Below are 21624 nucleotides of genomic sequence, written 5' to 3' on the forward strand. Positions count from 1 at the left end.
GCAACATTTATTACTCAAACATTTTAAAATACAAATATTACATATTCAGTAAACTCTATTAGACAAAATAAAATATCAGATACAAATATTCCATATTCAGTAAACTCTATTAGACCAGGTAAAATATTAGATACAAATATTCCATATTCAGTACGCTGTATTAGACCAGGTAAATATTAGATACAAATATTCCATATTTAGTACGCTGTATTAGACCAGGTAAATATTAGATACAAATATTCCATATTCAGTACGCTGTATTAGACCAGGTAAATATTAGATACAAAGATTTCTAAATTTATAAGTTTCCAAAATCTTATAAAGTGGAATTAATAAACAAAGTAAAAGAACGAAATGAGTTCAGACAAAGAAGTATAGGTATACAATAATTATTAGAATGCTACAGTTTTTAGAGGAATTTCGGAAATTATTTAGAGTTGTGAGTTCATTTATAGCCCTCTTTAACTAAACATTTAATATCTGATGATCTATATGAGATGACATTCAAATTTTAAAATCAGAATAGTGTGGAAGCTGTTTGAATTATTCAACAAAATTGTTGAGTCTGGTGATTTTGATATTTTTTTTACCATTTACGCTTGATGCTGACATATGTTGACAAGCGTAACATACGTATAGTTTTGTCAGTATAATTGGCATTGTAACCACCACCTGTATATCTATACATGATCCTGGAAATATCAGCGCAGGTAATGGGTATTTAAATCGGAATAAATTTTTTATACTAAATGGTGGTTTTATTATTTTTAGTTTGATCTATAAATACAAATTTTTAATTATTCTTAAAGTTTGTAACTCTAGTATAAAATTTTGTTTACCATAAACAAAAAATACCTAGTTTTTCGTTTGTTTCGAAATTTCGTACAAAGTTACTCAAAGGGCTACCAGTGCATAATCATTTCTAATCTTCAGCTAATAGACTAGAGAAGAGACTTTGTTTGTTTGTAATTTATCACAAAGCTACACACTGGGCTGTTTGTGAACTGCTTATTACGGGTATCTAAACCCGGTTTCTAGCATTGTAAGTCCGCAGATATTCTGCTGTGTCACTGGGGGAAGAGAAGAGACAGCTGGTCAATAACATTCACCGCTAACTCTTGGGCTTCTCTTATCAGCCCAAAGAATGAGAATTTACCGTCACTCTTATGATACATCTAGGCTCCAAAGTGCAAAACGCGTTTTTGTAGCAGTGGATCGTGAAGTCGAAATATCCGGATTTACAGCTTGTCATCAGACCACACGCGACTCAGGTTAGAAGAAAACGAAACTGAAGACGAGCAGGAAAGGTCATCAGAAACTAACTAGTCAAAGTTATTTTTTTTATATTAATTTTGTTGGTTTCAAGCAATTTGAGTGTTTTCTATTACAAGAACCGACACACAATTTAAAACAGAAATCCACCGAAAAATCACCCAGACTGGACTATACATTCCTTGGGACTCAGCACATGAAACAAAACAAAAACTCAACATACAAAGGAACCAAATAAACACAGCCATAAAACTATGCTCACCAGATAAAATTAACGATAAATTAGACAAAATAAAACAATAGTTCATCAACATCAATAAGTTTCCTCCACAATCCGTAGAAAACATTATACGCACACACCTAGACAGAAAGCAAAATCAACCAACAAAAGTAAATATATCTCACGAATCAAAAAATCACGAAACCATATACTGCTGTATACCATATATTCCTGACATCAGCAGAAAAATAACCAACAGTTGGCAAAAACTAGTAACAAAATATGACATTCCAGTTAATACCAAATTTATTCAAAAACCAGCCACAAAACTGAGGTCTATACTATGTAAAACCTACACTGACGAACACAACACCAACATTATGTATAAAATACAATGTGATAACTGCCACGATAAGTTGAACCCAAGTTATATTTTATAAGCCTTCCTCTTTCGTAAATGTCAGCATAGTTTATTAACACTCATTTCCGGGAACAGATAACGTGTCAGTGGGGTGTAGTGGTCTAAGGTAAGGCTTTAGTAAATTGAATTAAATGTTTTGTTTTCTAGAGGGACTTTGGCATAACATAATGATGACATGTCATATTTAAAAGTTTCATGAATTCTAGAATCCAAGTTACATGCTGAGCACGAGACATTTCAATATTTTTAAAACGGTGGGGTAAAATAGGTAATAGATATATAATAACACCATAATATTGTTAGGTACTTAGATACTGATTCGGAGAGAGTTGATTAGTAAGGCAGGGAAACAGTTAGTCAGTTAGTGAATTGTTTGGTTTGAATTTCGCGCAAAACTACACAAGGGCTATTTACACTAGTTGTTCGTAATTTAGCTGCAACAGACCAGAGGGTAGGCAGCTAATTAACACCACCCATTTTCAAGTCTTGATCTACTTTTTACCAACGAGTAGTGAGATTAATTGTTACGTTATAACGTACCCACAGCTAAAAATACGAGCATATTCGGTGATGGGCATTCGAACCCTCGACCTACAGATTGAAAATCTAACATCTTAATCATTAGTTAATTAGACACTCTTGCTGTGTTAATTATTTAGTGTGTTGATCGGATACCTCTGTGTTGTATCGTAGACGCGAAAGGATATTTATTAATACGTAAGTGACTATGAAATTTTATTTATGAGTTAGGCCTGTCAGCGTAATTTGTACAACTTGCACGTTACAGTTTAAAAAATAGATCACTTTCGTTATCGTCGTATGGTCCAGACTTTTATATTATTTTTACCGACCAATAATAATAAAATGATCCACAGAGGGAAGAATTTTTTTTTTTTTTTTGGAATTTCGCACAAAGCTACTCGAGGGCTATCTGTGCTAGCCGTCCCTAATTTAGCAGTGTAAGACTAGAGGGAAGGCAGCTAGTCATCAACACCCATCACCAACTCTTGGGGTGCTCTTTTACCAACGAATAGCGAGATTGACCGTTACATTACAACACCCCCTCGGCTGAAAGGGTGAGCATGTTTGGCGCGACGGGGATGCGAACCCGCGACCCTCAGATTACGAGTCGCACGCCTTAACACGCTTGGCCATTCCGGGCCGGCGGTCATTCAGCAACTATTCTTACTTTGCTTAATATACTGTAGCTACAATTAGTTAGCTATCTACTGTTCATACTTCATGTACAAGCAGCTTTCGCATTTGACTGATACAAATATTTTTGTTAAAATCCATCTTTGTCTACAAACTCAGAGCAAATATGCGAATAAATTTACGTCCGAAAAACGAGGTTAGCGGACATGAACATTGTTAAATTGGTAGCGGGAGACAAAAAATACATGTCTTAAAAAGTATTGTCATAATTTAAACTTTAACAACAACGAAACATTTAAATGCCTGAGAATCAACTTTCATTATCGTCAAATTCTTCGGCAGGTTGTGCTGAATCAACAAGATGAGACAGTACGATTGTAGTCTGAGAAGTATGTTTTTGTGGTCGTAGAAATGGAATCTGTGAGGTATATGTTTGAGATTTCGTGACTATTAACACCAGAATATGGGCTACGTTACAGATTTTTCTCTCCAGGTTTACATGGAAAATTTTCTTAGATGTGGCATTCCCAGCTTATATATATATATATATATATATCTGTGTATAAGACAGTTCTCTTTTGGTATCACTCCATTTGTTTGTGTTGTTTAATAACAAAACCATGACCTGATATTCAAACATTCACAAGGACTGGTTTGAATTCTATTTTTCTGATCGTCTCACATTTTAGTTTGTGCATAAATTTAGCTTTACGAAAACATTTCGAAGTCCTTAGAGAGCACTAAAAAGCCTCTAAGCTAGAGTTTAGTGAACATAATTTTTAAGTTGTCGTGAAGTTTATCAGTTTTATTATTACTTTTTATATAAAACATATTTCTCTTTGGAGCAAATAAAACTATGAGACATTTTTTTTTCTCTTTTTATTAGCTACGTTTCGTGCGCTATCAATACCAAGCGTGGAGCGCTCCTGTATCAGGTTCACTCTTATCACTCATCAGTATCTCTAATACCCTACCATCGAATTGAAATTATTTTATGCAAAATTAAAGCAAATTAATCTATGAGACCTTGGACGTGGTCAAGTAGATCAGTCTAAAGGAGTTGACCTCCTGAGTCCAAAAGTTAATTACATATCAAGAGATGACGGAGCTGTGACCTAAAAGTTTGTACATGAAAAAAAATCCCTAAAAAAACAAACCAGAGTCGTTCTATGAGTCACTATGCTATGGCTAAAAATCCTGAATTACAATGATATTTTCGGATAAAATTCAATAATAGATATTGTCTGACTTTGCAGCACACATTATAATATACCATGAAATTTCACTATTTTCCTCCAACACTGCTAGGTGGCGTTACTCACATAGTACCACTGCCAACTGCAATTTTTTTTTTTTATCGGACATGACGACTGCCCGTTTTTTTATGTTAATTATAGTCCTACGGTTTTGAAGAACAGGAAACTGGATAATTATATCGATTAAACTAAGTTCTATACCTTCTACAAAAAAATGAAACTTCGGATATAATAATAATAATAAAATAACAAGTTAGATATAATAAATTAAAAAATATATATATTAAGTTTAGATCGTAACAACAATACATAGATGTTTTATACTTTTAATTTGACATTAATATTTAAAACATTTAAATTCATTTACACACACATACACAGATATATTTAAGGTTAACAAGTTGGATATATTAAATGGGAGGTCGAGCACAGTCCATTGATTAGTGTTTCGGACAAAGAATCCGTACCATGAGTCTGTGGTTACATTATAAGAGTAACTGTCAAGTTCAAACATGCGACCTTTAGAGAGCAGTCCAGAAGTCGGTGTTGAATAAGCTGCTATCCATCTAGTCTATAAAGCTCGCGAGTAATTTTGCACTAAATTCAACAAACATCAAATTTAAGTGCTATTACTAAAATATGTAATGAGCATAAGTAGAGCACTTTAACAAAATAAAGTGTTAACTTAAATGTCCTTCCGCACGGTCCCCGAAAATGTTCTATTTCATGACTAAATAAAAACCAAAAGTAAGTCGAACAAATATTTTTACTTTTGAAGTTTATATGTCATGCTGTGTTGTAGCTTACAGAGTATATAGTTCTTCTCGTGATTCATGTTATGCGTGTGTTTTACTGAAGTCATGACTTTAGGCATTCTTTCTGTGGTGTCACTTCCACGTTTGTTTGTTTGGTTTTGAATTTCGTGCAAAGCTACACGAGGGTGATTTGCACTAGACGTCCCTAATTTAGCAGTTTTAGACTAGAGGAAAGGCAGCTAGTCATCACCACCCACCGCCAACTCTTGGGCTACTCTTTTACTAACGAATAGTGGGATTGACCGTAACATTATAACGTTCCCTTGGCTGAAAAGGCGAGCATGTTTGGTGTGACGGGGATTCGAATCCGCGATCCTCAGATTACGAGTCGAACGCCTTAACCCACCTGGCCATGCCGGGCCGTTACTTTAGTGTCTACTGACTGACTGACAGAAACCACACTATACTGTTTAGTGGTGCAGCTAGAAGGGAAGTTATCTGTAATATGCTTTAATCGGTTCTTTAAAGATAATATATACATATATAAGTGACTCTAGTTCAATGTTTTTCTCAGAACATCACAACATATGGAAGAAAAAGGTCTGATGAGTTAAAAAGTAAATAAGTCCCAAAATCTGTTAACCAGCAGTTTTCCAGAAGGAAAAATAATTCAACCACCACTATTTATAACAGTAATGAGTAAAACAAAAACAAAATTATGAACTGTCGTAAAGTCTACTATTGAGTTAAATATCAATAACATACTTTTACAGATGCCCATCCATTTTCTACTGATATTATAGGATAAAAGTTATAAAGTTATCTGTATGTGTTTTTAATTCCACTAAGCATACCTTACCAAAGCCAGAAACTGCCTTATGCGATTATAAGAAAACGAAGTAAGAGACGGTTTTTGTTTCTTTGGAATTTCATGCAAAGCTACACAAGGTCAGTCTGCGCTAGTCGTCCCTGATTTAGCAATAAAAGACTCGAGGGAAGGAACCTAGTCGTCCCTGATTTAGCAATGAAAGACTAGGGGGAAGGCAGCCAGCCGTCCCTAATATAGCAGTGAAAGATTAGACAGAAGGCAGCTAGTTGCCCCTGATTTAGCAATGAAAGACTAGAGGGAAGGCAGCTAGTCTTCCCTAATTTAGTAGTGTAAAACTAGAGGGAAGGCAGATAGCTAGTCATCACCACTCACCACCAATTTTTGAGCTACTGTTTTACCAAAGAATAGTGGGATTAATCATCACGCCATAAGACCCCCACGGCTAAAAGGACGAGCATTTTGACGGAATAGGGGATTCGAAAGCGCGATCCTCAGATTACGAGGCGAGTACCCTAACCACCTGACCATGCCGTGCCACTAAGAAAAGTAAGTGAGGTTTACATAATAACCGTATGTGTTAAACCTTTGTGTATGATAATGAAAAAAAGCTCTTTATGTTTATGTTTATGTTTCTTTATGTTTCATTTCTTAACGATCTAAAACCTAATAAATAAATAATGATGTGTATTTTTTTTAATAATATAATTAGTATTTTAATGGTTCTCATGTTAGATGAATGGAATATTCAAGTTATACTACAAAACGACCGCTCATTTTCTGCGTCATGTCCCTCCACCATGGTCAGGTGGTTAAGGCACTCGACTGAAAAATGGTTATTACGTTTCCGCAAGTGAGATGCTGGAATGTGTTCAGCGTAATATAACAGATCGAGCTTTTTATAATCCGCAGCACGGAGTGACAAGAATTAGGTCAAGTCTGTTATTTTTTAATCCAATTTATGTATCGCACTAACGTTAATTCAGCTATCAAGCTTCGTTAGCGAAAATTGATGTTTCACATTATACAAAACCGTACAATACATTCTTGAGGGGGTATTTATGAATCAGTAGAACAATAATTAATATGCACAAAACTGAGGGTTGCAGCTAATCAGTAATGTTAGTATCCCGCTTGCCAGATTAGGGTTGTCCGTACTAAAATTAGACACCAGTCTAAATTTCAAACCAGATTTTAATTTTTATTTTCCTTTGTTAAAACGTTTTGTTTAGTCCAATGATGGCTCAACGATAAGATTGAGGACTTATGACACTAAAATTCTGGGCTTGATCTCCATGGCAGACATAGCACAAATAGCCCACTGTGTCTTTTGGTCTTAAAGAAAATAAAAATAAATAAAAAAACAGTTTTTCTCTGCGATTTTATCTGTATTTAAAACTTTGCGTTTGCACTCTTTACTCGTGTGTATGTACGAAAGATAGTAAGCTTGTTGTATGCTTTGGGGATCCCTAGTATGGTGAGGTATTATCACCTTCGAATTTCCACTAATCTGTGTGCTTCATACTATAAGTTTTGCTGTGTTAACTAATGTAGGAATTACTAGTAGAAGTGTTGCCTACAAGCATTTTTATAGAACTTTTATACACTGTGAAAATCTCCAGTAGATGTGTTCTATGCTCCACAATTCTTAGCAGATAGATAATGTACTGTAAGTCTCCCTGTAATCTACTGTAAAAATATTTGGTGGATGTGTTGCTCATTGCACGAATTTCTAGTGATGCTTTATCGATTTTTATTGTGTTACCGGTCGCAGTAAATGTGTTGTTTCTTTTAAGGATTCTTATTAGATGTGTTTTTTTCTTTGACTTCTTGATAGATGTGATTTTTGTTCTACGGATTCTTGGTAAATGCACATCTTACACTCTATAGACATTCTTAGTAAATGTGTAATCTGTGCTCCAAGGATTCCTAGTAGATGTGTTACCCAGTGTGAATTCTCTTCTCGAAGTTCATTGGTTTCTATTGAAAGAATGAACTAAAATAATGTACACCATTTTCTACCCACAAAGTTTAACGGTTTCTTTGCCGTCATTGGTAAGTTATGACTTCAATTATGGACTTTTGAAACCATGCGACGGAGGACTGTATCATGCACAAACTATATGTTTAATTAATTTCGCTTTCTAAATTAGAACCGATAGATTCTGTCACTTCAAGATAAAAATTTCAAATACTGTTGATAAGTACAACTATTCATCTGTTTCACTAAAATGTAACCTTGACATTTAGATAGATGATAAACCAACATCAGAATTAAAAATAAAGGTCACTCAGCAACTAATGTATCGCGTAAAACGTGTTTATCTTTGAAAATAGAAGGTCACTAGTAGCATATTTCAGATAGATTAAATTAATTAACATATCACACAGTTAATGCACTTTTAGGTTATATCTTGATGTTGAAAACATTTACACAGAATAGGTATGCACTTACTTCATATTTATTTCAATAAGGATGGTTCAAGATAAATTCTTGTGTTTCTTTCAGCTTTAAGTTTTGTATTCTAATTGATTTATTACACATTGTTCTTGAAACTAGTTTGTTTAGTTTGGGTTAAAGTTTGTTTTTCTGTTACTTTTTTAAACGACGTGTAGGTGCCTCTCTTTTGCATAGATTGAAGTTATGGTGTTGATTTTACCGATCACAAAATTTTAAGGTTCTTTAACACGAAATTATAAAGTAAAAATATGACGTAAACTTAATCATAACTTATTTTGATAACTTTACTGGATGCTTAAACATAAAAAAAGAATATATTCACAAAGTCCATTAACAAAAATTCAAAAATGTCTGACAATCGATAATATTCTATTAAGAGGCACAACTCTATGATGAAAACACACTTCATGCTGATATAAACTAAAACAACGGCGTAATATGGTAATAAAAGCACATTTCACTCTGAAATGAACCAAAACGACGACCTAATATTGTAATAAAAACACACTTCATCCTGATATTAACTGATTCGACGACCTAATATGGTAATAAAAACACACTTCACCCTGATAAAAACTAAAAAAATGACTTGATATGGTAATGAAAACATGCTTTATATTGGCAAAAACTAATTTGACGACCATTAATAATATGTTAATGGAAACACACTTCACCCTGACAACAACTAAAAATCATGACCTAAAATTGCAATGAAAACATTTTACACTGGTATACACTAAAATGAAACTAGTTGCTCAAAGCAACACACAGATAATCGACGCAAATATACTGTGATATATTTCTGATGTCTGCGAATACACTTAAAATAAATATTGAAACAAACTGAAAGCAGCTTTTCTTTAAACTGTAGTTACTATTTTAATGGGGCTTATTTTATCTTTATCTCTGCAATAAGACGTAAAGAATAAGGCATAATACCATTTTGAGCTTCATCATATATTAATTGCTTTCTTTCCACATAATCTACAAATTTACCCCTAGTGTGAATTCAATTTATTAAAGTTCACACCTTCAGAGAAAGGCTCCAAAAATTAAAAGTCTCGTTTTCCTCATCTCCAAGATTGTTCATTCGTGTCCTCGCATTTCAAAACGCATTACAGTTGTAACACTTAGTATGTTAAACTTTTTCATACATAGCATTTGTTCACACCGTCAACTATATTCTCAAATTTCTGGCTTCCACAAGCTCAAGTATAACAAAGACAGAGTTTCTTACATTTACAGCCCAGTGTTTTACAATCTTTTGTGCACTAACACGTGACGATCTCCAAGCAGCATCCATAAAAATGGGATCTGTTTCCTACGTTTGTTTCAGTATTTCATTAAAACTGAGGACAACAGAGTATCTAGTTTATACATTTAGCTCCGATTTCTGCCTTTGATCTATTTGTCTTACTGTATCGTTTTGTGTCATACCTAAACCGAGTGTGCAGTTTACACCATTGTGAGCTGATAGAGAGATATAAAAACCCTATAACCCGAGCGGTTTCGAAAGATGGACCTTACTTCTTCAGGCATAAATTGGGAATATATATATATATATATAGTTTGTTACAACCAAAAATTTGTTTTTAGTTATATAACAAACTAACATTAGTCAGATGTTTGGATCTACTGTTTTTAACTCAGTCCTTCTTTTAGTTTTGTTTTATTTTCCCTAACTCTTTAGTATTAATATTCTATATATACATATATTATATACATGTGTAAAGGCAGTTTAGTGATGTCATGAAGATCATTCTGTTTTTTCTATAACTTTCATTATGCACTAAACTCCATTTATATATATATATATCACTCATTCAATTACACCACCATTCCCAGTTTGGCCCCTGAAGTAAGACAGGTCCACCTTTTGAAAGCGCGCGGGGTTTTTATTCACTTCTATCAATACATCTTGAACCTACGTGTTTTTTTAAACATCATAACTGTAAGCTGATATCATTCACTTGCCCTCGTGTTCAGCCTAATTACAGTTCTCTGATGGAATCACTGAACCTCGTTATTGGTTACCAGTTATGCGTTGTACAACCACGAGAAAATCTACTAACCACAAGCTAGTGCTCACAGTACTACCACTTTCAACGAGTGGAAATATACTGTTGTGTTGTCTACAATTCAATAGTAGGTTGTCTCCAACAGGGTATGTCCCTATCAAAGTACAAGCTGAAACACCTACTTTATGAAATCCACATACACTTTGTTGAGTCGTAATTCACATATTAACATAGTTTAGGTGATTAATTAATAAAATAATTAATTTAAGCTCATTTAAAGTGACACATTAGGTGAGTTAATAAGATTTGTTTAGGTGTTATATCACCATTCAACGTCTATAATTAACGTATCTAGTAAACTATAGGTTTAAACTTTAAATGAAAATTGGAAGTATTTAGAGTAGAAAATAAGCTAGGAACCTGGTTTTTATATTTATCAGATTTTTCATGTTCTTTTTTCTGATTCCTTTATCAGGTATTAGACGAAAAAGTAAACACTAGGTTCAGTCTGTTTTATGATTTGCCAAATGATACTGAGATAAATCAGAGATTTCTACCTCTAATCAATAACAATGATGCAAAACATACAAGATACAAATGCAAAAACCATATCTCTTGCTTTTATTAAAATGAAAAATGATGGTGAACTGAGAAGTGACTTTAATGTTAGTTAGATACAGGCTTTTGCTTTGAGAGTTGTCAGACAAGACGTGCTGACTCGATAGAACAATTTTCTTATCACGTTATGTACGTGTTTGGTAACATTATCCATATATTTACTGATAATGTTAAGTTATGTGTCATTTCAAGCTGTTAAATAATCAAATTAAACATCTGTGTTAAATATAAAATCATAAAGAAAGAAAGTTTAATAGAATAGTTGTAACAGTCAGATACAAAATGAACAGTGTCGAACTTGAAAGCATCGTATATATTGGGTTCAGTGCTACCCACGGTGATCTATATAATGCTAAAAAATGCGTTTCGATAATCATGGTAGGCACAGCATAGATTGTGTAGTTTTCTGCTCAGTAACAAATAAACAAACAATATACGTAGTTAGTGAAGAAAATCGAAACCAACTTGCAATGATTAAAAAAAATGTAGATTTAACAAGCCAGAAGTAACCCAAAACTTGTAATCTTTGGTAACAAAGTAAGTGTTTCGGTCTGCTGTGCATTGCTGTTTCTTAAGCAAAGTATTGTTGTTCTCGTGACGAATGACTTGATTCAGCTGTCTCCTCTCATTTTAATTTAGTTCTAGAACTTGTTTTGGCAAATAAAACACCTGAAATCCTTGATGGTACAATGGACTGTTACACAGAGAAAAACATTCAAGAAATGTTATTGTGAATTCCCTTTCATTATATCTTTCAAAAGGTTGAATATCACTTTGGTTATGTCATGTCCATGAAATCTGATTCATAAGTATTGTGTAAAGCACTATTTTGGTAGAATAAGTTACATGTGAAAATGTATTTGGAACAGCCATGTAATTATACAAAACGTGTATTTTCGCCAATATCTTTGCTAATCTGATCAATATTATACCTTGAAAAGAACAACTGTAGTTGAACCTCCTGGTAGTATTTCAATAATAGTATCTCAAATTCACTTTTACATAGCATTATCTTGATAGCACTGTAAAGTTGTTCTAACTTGCTATCATCTTAATAGTATTGTAAGGTTATTTACACATACCATCATCTTACACAGGGCGGTTACCGCTGAAATTAGCAGTGATGCCGAATATAAAATTTGTACAGGCCACCATTTTGCCTTCGGCCAACTCTGTGTTTCATTTCGCCAAGGTGTGTCCCTCAGTACTGAACTGATTAGAGAGAAATAGTGAAAACACGCTTATTAGTATTTACTTTGTTGTTTGTTATTAAGCACAGAGCTACACAAGTGGCTATCCGTATTCTGCTCACCATGGGTATCGAAACCCGGTTTCTAGTGGTATAAGCCCGCAGATATACCACTGCACCACTGAAATGCAAGCAGTATTTCCTTTGTTGTAATGGCGCAGAAAATAATAGCAGTTAGTTGTTAGTGAGTTGTGAAATAAAACACGAAAACTCTGAGATAACTTAAGAAATTGTAGGCCAGTAAAAACCAGAGCACTCCTCGCGATGGGCTCAGCAGATAGTTCGATGTGGCTTTGCTATAATAAATCACACACACCAGACCACTTATTCAAATTGGAGCGTGGCTATAGTCGTTGATTGGGGTTCTGATTACTTGAAAGCCGCTCTTACTAAATCTGTAATTTGTCTGAGTAATACATGTATAACTTCAAAGAAATCCATGTTTAGACCTAGCTGGTTATAACGTTGTGCATTGTGTTAAAGCACTTGGAAAGTAAAGAAGTGATAAACTTCTCTAAGTGGTTTTTAGTTTGTTTTGTACACCAAGCAAGTAAAGTTAATTAAAGTGTTTGTTTAATTAGTCAAAGCTGTTTCAAAGAACGTGATCAGCAGATGTTAATCCAAGAACATGGATTGAGCGTTCTGGGACAGGAAAACTTGGGGTTGCTAAGTTTAACGATCCATATTATATCTTATCTTGAATAAGCTTGTTTACCACTTTAATATGATTTGAGACACATCTTATAAGACATTTTGCGTTATAACACAAAAATTATAAGAAAACAAATACGAGAAATACATTTTGTTTATCGTAGTAATCCTAAAAAGAAAATTATTAACTTAAACATTTCGTTAAGTAAATATACATATACAAGTACAGACGATGATATTTTATAGAAGTTGCTCCTTGGCCAGTTTGTTCAGAATATTTTTGAAAATAAAACAGTTAAAATGGGATCTTTAAATTAAATGTGTAAAACAAGTTACCAAAAATACGAACTTTACCTGAATTGATATTGTTAAATAACATTGCTTGAATACTATTCTGACATTTCCACCAACTGGACTAGTGGAATCCCTCTACTGTTGTTTTGAATCTAATAAGCCTGTCATAAATAGTTCATATTGCTCGTTCAGAGTTCTTTTGTAATTTCGCGCATCGAACATAACGTGATATCAAGACAAACACATTTAAACTAAAGAGTGGCTAGACTGTTGACAACATCTCTTTGTTGTCTGAGACGTCCCATAGGTGGCAGAGACATAAACGCCTGAACCTTTATGTCTGAGTGTGGTCTCGATCCAAGTAGCTCTCTACAGCAGCAAGAAAAAGATAGCTTTGTTTTCCTCTCGTTTCTTGATTGGTTATTCCATGACCTTAGTGCTACAGGTTAACCCTCATTATTTGCTTTTATCTTCACAATACGACAGTTTCAAGTTCACTTTTAGCTGTGAATGCATCGTTGTCGGCCAAGCACGGCCAGGTAGGTTAAGGCGTTCGACTCATAATCTAAGGGTCGCGGGTTCGAATCCCCGTCACACTAAACATGTTCGCTCTTTAAGCAGTGGGGGCGTTATAATATAACGGTCAATCCCACTATTTGTTAGTAAAAAAGTAACCCAAGATTTGTCAGTGGGTGGTGATGACTAGCTGCTTTCCCTATATTCTTACACTGCTAAATTAGGGACGGTTAGCGCAGATAAACCTTGTGTAGCTTTGCGCAAAATTCAAAACAAATAAAGCATTGTTGTTTTCGTGTTTTCTTTTTTTTGTGAACTCCCTTCTGGATTTAGTTCCGACGGATCAATATCTGTAGCCTTACAGCTTACTAGTAGAAATTTACGATGTAGACGTCCATGTTTTAATCAGAAACAGTAAACAGGATCAAGAAAAAAACAAATATTTGAAAAATTACAGCAACCAAGATTAATAAATCTGATTATTCAGATACTTGATCTCTCTTAAAGATGTTATTAAATTAAAATTTTGTATAGAAAGGTAGGTCTGTCAAAACAAACACTTAAAATGTCATCGGTGTCATTACTATGGTATCCAAACTACAACGAAAAGTAAACAAGGTGACGAAACCTCCTGAAATAATTATTAGCTTCCACTTAAACTTGTTTTACGAATATTAAACTTAATGTGAGGAGTCTCTTCTTAGATGAGATTCAACGGGAACTATTTCAGAAGAAAGAAAAAAATAATGTTTGAGGTATGGAGCCGAATCAGAAGAGTTTAACTCTGAATGTTCTTGCATGTTTACTTGTTAAAATAACAGTAACAATGAAGATAATTGGGATATTAACACTACTATCTCCAGTCATATCTGTTTATGTTTTGAATATCTGCGCTAGCCGTCCCTAATTTAGCAGTGTAAGTCTAGAGGAAAGACAGCTAGTCTATGAATAATGAGCGATTATATGCAACAACTTGAACCAGCTGAACATACGGTTTAAGTAAAACGTTTGTATATCCTATATAATTTAAAGATATTTAACTAATATGTTTAACTACAGTTATAAAGAAAGTGATTTGTCAAGAGTTTAACACAAATTGGGAAGATAGTGTATGAGAATATTTGTTTATAGTACTTTAGGGTTAAGTCTAATTCACACTTGTTTTAATGATCCATAACAAACAAACGAAGTATTTAATAGTGCCACATAGCGGGGCAAAATGAAAAGAAAACATACTTTATATTACAGTAAAACATGTTTAATGTGGAATCGCACGGGACCAAGTGAAATGTCCGGCTTAAGCAGGTTTTCCGGCTTAGACAGTGAACATGCATTTCCTTAATCATGTGTAATTTTTGTGCGAAACGTTATACTTGCTTGACTCAAGGGAAGTAAAACGTTTATGAATAAAGTTATTACACTGTTTATTAGAATAAGGACAAAAATAGACATTCAACATATACATAAGTACACAAAATCTTAATGAAATTTATCTGAAGAAAGTGTCCAGTTTCAACTGTTTCGTTTTTTTTTTAATTGGCTTTCTCATGCGGTGAACGCCAATCCTACGGCCTTTTCATGAAGTTCATTTCCTCCCTATATTTTTGGATACAATTTGATAGCGTTAATATAACTCGACACTTGCGATGAAGTTGGAATTTCTATTTCCTCACTATCGTTTAAAATTAGGGAAGACAGGAATTTATTTTTCGTGAGAATTATTTAAAGAGTAGAATTTTCCCCTTAAAAGACAAATATATTTAACCAATAATTACTGTAACATAATGTTCGAGAGTTTATTAATATTTAAACAAATTATTAATTAAACAAGAATTTGTTAATATTTAAAGAAATAATTAATTAAATAAGAAATTAATATTTAATCAAAAACATTTTTTCCACCTTACTCAGGTTCTAATCCTACTTGTTGATAGATGAGATAGGTGAAAGATAGTTTTCCGTTCCCGTTCAGCAGGTTCCGCCATATAGAGGGCATTTTATAAGAGAAATCTTAAGATAATGCTGCAAAAGTTTGATATTTCCGGCTTTTACATGTTTCCGCCCTATGCAGTTTCAGGCTTAAACAGGTTTTACTGTATTATATTAAATTAAAGAGGTAACCAAAGTTATGTTGTTTGCTAAACAGTAGTCAGCTAATCACAGTTAATGGAGACTTTTCAATTTTAACACGTTTAAAGAACAGGTGAGAACATTGGGTTCATCCAATTTTATATAAAAACAACAAACAATTATTCAGGTCTATGTTACCCTTAGACCTACAGAATAGCCCGACAAAACAAGGTATGTCGGGGGGTTGAGCTACCCTGTACTCACTCCATTGTTGCTCATGTCCAGTCTGATTAACATGGTTACACATTATCTGCTGACATGATATCATAACTTTTACCGTAACAGTGTTATGTGAAACGACAATCACCTTTTTCAATTGCATTTATTATATAAGATTTAATTTTAATTTTAATAAGTCTGTAAGCAGTTTTAGCATAAAGAAATGCTCTAAAAACTCGTTGAGGTTGTCTTACTTATTTATTCTCTGTGTTAGATCATCTCTGTTCGTGACCTAAAGAATATTTCAGTAACATACAACATTCAGGTTAAAATGATTAGAACTGAAATTTCATTGCTTGCCGAGTTGGCGTTCTCTGAATGTAACATCTGACAAATGTTGTAAGAAAGTATAGATCATGAGGCTTCACTGTCAACTGGACAAAGAAACTGAGCTTACCTTTTGAATTCAGGCTCGCTTTCTTAGTTCAGTTCTGTTAAGAGATCGTTCAGTAAAGTCTTACCTTTTGAATACCATGTTTATTTCTACATAGATTAATCAAAAAAGAGAAAGCTTTGGAGCTAAACTCACTCTAGTAGAAGCAAGTGTCTTTTTATTTATTTGATAATAACAACCACATTAACTTTTACCAACTTGGTCCAGCCTCGTTATTTTGGTCACACACTAGAGAAAGCCCAGGTAAGTTGTCGGATTTAGAATTTATCTTTTTATTTTCTGAGCAAATCTCTTTTTATTAGTAGGTTCATCTATATGGCATTTATCAGGAGCCAGTTTTTACTTTAAAAATCCATACTACAAAGAAAGGCATGGCTACTTTTAGAAAAGCTTTCCAAATACTTGGGCGTCGTCTTAAAAGACCATTTTGTAGTAACATAAAAGCATAAAAGTACATGTGGACGAACATGATGTCTGTGATGCCAGTTTCTTTGTTACGGCTATCGTCAGTTTCGGGTCCATAGAATGATGATACATGCTCATTTTTACCGCAATAGTTTGTCCAAGTTTACGGATTTTCTTTCGTAACCATATCTTTGGTTTTACTAATGATTGTTTTTGAATTTCGCGTAAAGCTACACGAAGGCTATCTGCGCCAGCTGTCCCTAATTTAACATTGTAAGACTAGAGAGAAGGCAGCTAATCATCACCACCTACCGCCAACTTATGGGCTACTATTTTACCAACGAATAGTGGGATTGATCATACATAATAACGTCCCCACGGCTGAAATGGCGAGCATCTTTAGTGTGATGTGGATTTGAACCCGGGACCCTCTGATTACGAGTCAACTGCCTTAACAACCTGGCCTTGCCGGGCCTTTTGCGAATGAAAGTTTTGATATTTATTAGCTTGAGGTGATAGTTCTAGAACTTTTGTTCCGAAAACACTACTAATGATCAAAAGAGAAAAGGTATATCTTTATAATGCTACGTCTCTGCTTCTTCGCTCATACGTCCATAAGAGTTGATGTCTTAGGTTTTAAACAATACTAATTATGATATGTACCTGTCTTGCTTTTTTTCTCTGTTCACTCGGAAGCCTTACATAAATATACACTAGCAGCTAATTCGAGAACTGACGAATGAAGTTCAACCTCAGTTAAATTGACTATAAAAGCTTCGTCTTTCAGGACAGAATCTACATAAATTGTTGATAAAATGAGATAGAGACGAGTTTATCACTGGGTGGTGTCTAATTTGATTATAAAAATAATTATTAGATACTAAATCAACAACATCATGTTATTTTATTAATGTCTAAACGCATTTATCAAAACATACGTCACTGGTAAAATTAGTTAACGACGAACATACCGCTAGATGGCGTCAACTTTGGTTGTAAACGTAATTATTTGACACAGAGTCAACAGTCTTTGTGTTATTCTATTAATAATTAAATGCATTTATCAATAATAAAACGCTTGCAAAAGTGCTTATGTTTGGATGGATAAACCCTACGTGTACAAACCATAAACTGGTTATATAATTCCCAGTGCTAATATCACGAAATACACTATCAGTTAACAAACAGTATAATTATGTTTCTTGGCACTGTTACTCATGTTTCTGGAATCTGGTAAAATAATACGTTTGAAATATCGATGAAAAAAACAATGGTCAAATCACTTACCTAGTTAGAGCTTGAATCATTTTGGAATGAAACAATGCACGTGTATAAAAAGGGAATGTTTGAAAATCATTCTTATCTGATTAGCCCTGAGGACGGTTGCAAGAACCGCCTGCACAAATATAGTACCATAAAATAATACGTTTACTACTCATGGTAACTGAAGCTGTAATTTAAGACTTACTTTTAAACTGATGCGAAATATCAAACGTCTACAACATTTTCGAACTGAGAAGAGAGCACTGACGTTTTCTGTGCATCATTTGATATTTATACCCTTGTGCAAATTAATTGACACAAATGGTCATTTTACAATATTTTCAACATGGCGGTCGGTGTAGCCTCACTGGGCCCGCTGATTTCCTTTAATAGTCATTTTTTCACACAGACGGCGCCATTAGTGGTGTTTTGCAGTACGGTCGATCTATTTTTTGGATATATGACGATATTTTGAGGAATATTACGTCATTCGAAATTGCGTTAAAAGGGCAAGGAGACCAGTCAAAAAACAACTTCTTACCAACTCAATGAAGAAAAAACTGTATAAATGGGGTCTGAAATACAAGAACTGGACGCAAGAACAATGGAGGGAGGTGTTATTCATTTCTTCGTACAAGGTCAAAGAAGTCTGCATGTTTGCAGATCTCCAGGTGAGAAACTTCGAGAATTTCACATCAATCAGTTCGTAAAGCATCCTTTAAAAAGATGTTTTGGGGCTTTTCCAGCTACTATGGCGTTGGAGGCATACATATCGTAGAAAGTATGATGCGAGGACCATAGTACATCGAAGTTTTGCAGAGAAGAGTCGTTCCAGAATTGAAAAAGAGATTTCAAGGTGGAGCTGGTATTTTTCAGCAACATCTGGCTCCGTGCTACACATCGAAACTTGTGAAGAATTTTATGACTACGAATAAAGGTGCTGGACTGGCCTGGAAACTCTCCGGACTTAAATCCTATTGAAAATCTTTGGGCGATTTGTAAAGAAAGACTTCCGGGAAAAGACTGTACTACGAAAGATAAGCTAATTGAGGCCATAATTGAGGTGTGGTACGCGACCCAAATTAGTAAAGATTGCAGTCAACTCGTGGACTCGATTCCAAAGCGGACTAATGATCTTCTGAAAAATAAAGGCGGTCATATCATGTATTAATTTGTGAGTAATTTTTGAATTCTCAGAAATAAAATGCAAAAAAATTGAAAAAAAATCGTAATTTTCCGTCTTGTTTCAATTAATTTGCACAAGGGTGTATGTATCAATTTAGGTTGCAGTAATTATATTTTCTATAAGTTCAGAGTAGTGACAGATCGAAGTAGTGAAATGCAGAGCTACAAAGTAATGAGAAGTTGAGATATAATTGTCTGCCAGTTGCTTAGTGATATGCTTAAAAAATTATAACACTAAGATTCGGAGTTCGATTAACCGAAGTGAACAGACCGCAAATAGCCTGTTGTTCAGTTTTGTGGTAAAACAGACAAATGAGTAATTAGTGAAATAATATTTGATTATTGTAAATTAATATAATTTATTTATTTAAAAAAAATGTAATATAAATATTTCTCTAAATTATGTAATTATATTGTATTTTTGTAAATAAGTTAATTTGTTGGATTTAGCCATAAAACTTTATCTTCATTTATTCTCATGTTTCCAAACCACTTGAAAAACACGTTTCATCTTTTAAAAAAAAAGTTTGAATTGAAATATAAAAACAAAAAAAATATCGCATCAATTTACTGGTTTAATTGTTGTATCAAAGGTTTCGTGAAAAGTTGCACAAAAAAGCCCTCTGGGTAAAGCCCTTCGTAATTTTAAAATTATAGACTTAGGTAAGGCAGCTAATCAACAACACTTACTACCAATACTAGGGTTTAACCGTTATTCTTACACAATTTCAACAGCCACAAACTGTGGAGCGCTCTTCTGCAACAACGGACTGCGAATTCTGAGCTCCAAGATTTACTACGCGAGTATGATAACCACTGATCCTGAGAACATAGTAGTTCCTACGATACGCAGAACATTTTACATACAAGACGCCGCTTAGACAGTTTGATATATGCAATGTTTAAATACAGCTTCTCTATATCGCTAGATGGCGTACAATAGTTTACTCGCAAAGGCAGAATATATGCAATGTTTAAATACAGCTTCTCTATATCGCTAGATGGCGTACAATAGTTTACTCGCAAAGGCAGAAATCCTATTATAATTGCAATTCAAATTATAATAACCCAAAAGAGAGACGTTAGTTCATCTGGGTTAATATAAGTAATTACTCATAATTTTATTTATTAACACTTAATTTACATTTCAAAATAATTAATTTTATCAACTTTAAACATCCTAAATATTTTTATAGTCAATCAAACTTTTCTTACAAATACCTTAAACTTGGTTAAATTATTTTCACACGATGAAGCACTCGTCTTATATCCGGAAGTATAAGAATATAAGAACTGATAAATTAACAAATAATATGTAGTTGTAGGCATTATGTACTTTCCCGGCATGGCCAAGCGTGTTAAGGCGTGCGACTCGTAATCTGAGGGTCGCGGATTCGCATCCCCGTCGCGCCAAACATGCTCACGCTTTCAGTCGTGGGGGCGTTATAATGTGACTGTCAATCTCACTATTCGTTGGTAAAAGAGTAGCCCAAGAGTTGGCGGTGGGTGGTGATGACTAGCTGCCTTCCCTCTAGTCTTACACTGCTAAATTATGGACGGCTAGCGCAGACAGTCCTCGAGTAGCTTTGTGCGAAATTTAAACTTTTACAATAATGTTTTCACACCTAGTGTATTATCCATGATATAAATGGTATTACTTTTACCAGTCCCACTCTACAGCCCTAGTGTTTGTTAATTATTGATGGACCATATTAGAAGTTCTTGCTCTTTCTTCGTCCAAAATAAAGATACTTCTTGGTCATTCTACTTCTAAACACCTGACATATAATTATACATATGCATGTGCCTATAAAGTGTGATCTATGAATATATATCCTAATCATGTTAGTCTTAACATAAACCATTACTCCCTCAGATATGTTATACTGTCTACCATCATAACACAATTTATATCCAACTAAATGATACGAAATTATTTTATTCTGTATCCATATCTCAGTCAAAACCAATTCATTTACTTTAATTTTCCAACCCATACATTATTAATTTAGTTTGCTTAAATTTATCTCCAGTACTAATTTTATATTTTTATATTTTGATTCATTGTTTTTTTTACAAGTAACAAAAAACTTATTTCTATTTCATTTGAGAAAATCGCGGTCATTTTTATAACTTTATTCAAAATAACTCTCTATTTCATTCTTTCACTCTATTTGAATCATCTTCGTTGCTTATTCTCCATATTTTGTTTTTTTTCTGACTTTCATATGAATGTTTTTTTCCTTGTCTTTCCATTTATTAGATGTAAAATTATACAAAGTATATCATTTCTTTAGGTTTACATTTTAGTTATAA

At 33.8% G+C, this 21624-nt stretch overlaps 1 protein-coding gene across 1 annotated transcript in view; it reads right to left on the reverse strand.

Annotated features, from left to right (window-relative positions):
* LOC143223372 (uncharacterized) overlaps nucleotides 1-13549 on the reverse strand; it is a 63057-nt gene extending 49508 nt beyond the window's left edge. Inside the window, exon 1 of the mRNA XM_076451273.1 lies at nucleotides 13257-13549. The gene's annotated coding sequence lies outside the window, so the exon portion shown is untranslated. The remainder of the gene's footprint in view (nucleotides 1-13256) is intronic.
* Between the last annotated feature and the right edge of the window lie 8075 nt (nucleotides 13550-21624).

The sequence above is a fragment of the Tachypleus tridentatus genome, chromosome 8 (genome assembly GCF_004210375.1).
Source record: "Tachypleus tridentatus isolate NWPU-2018 chromosome 8, ASM421037v1, whole genome shotgun sequence".
In the NCBI taxonomy this organism is placed as follows: Eukaryota; Metazoa; Arthropoda; class Merostomata; order Xiphosura; family Limulidae; genus Tachypleus; species Tachypleus tridentatus.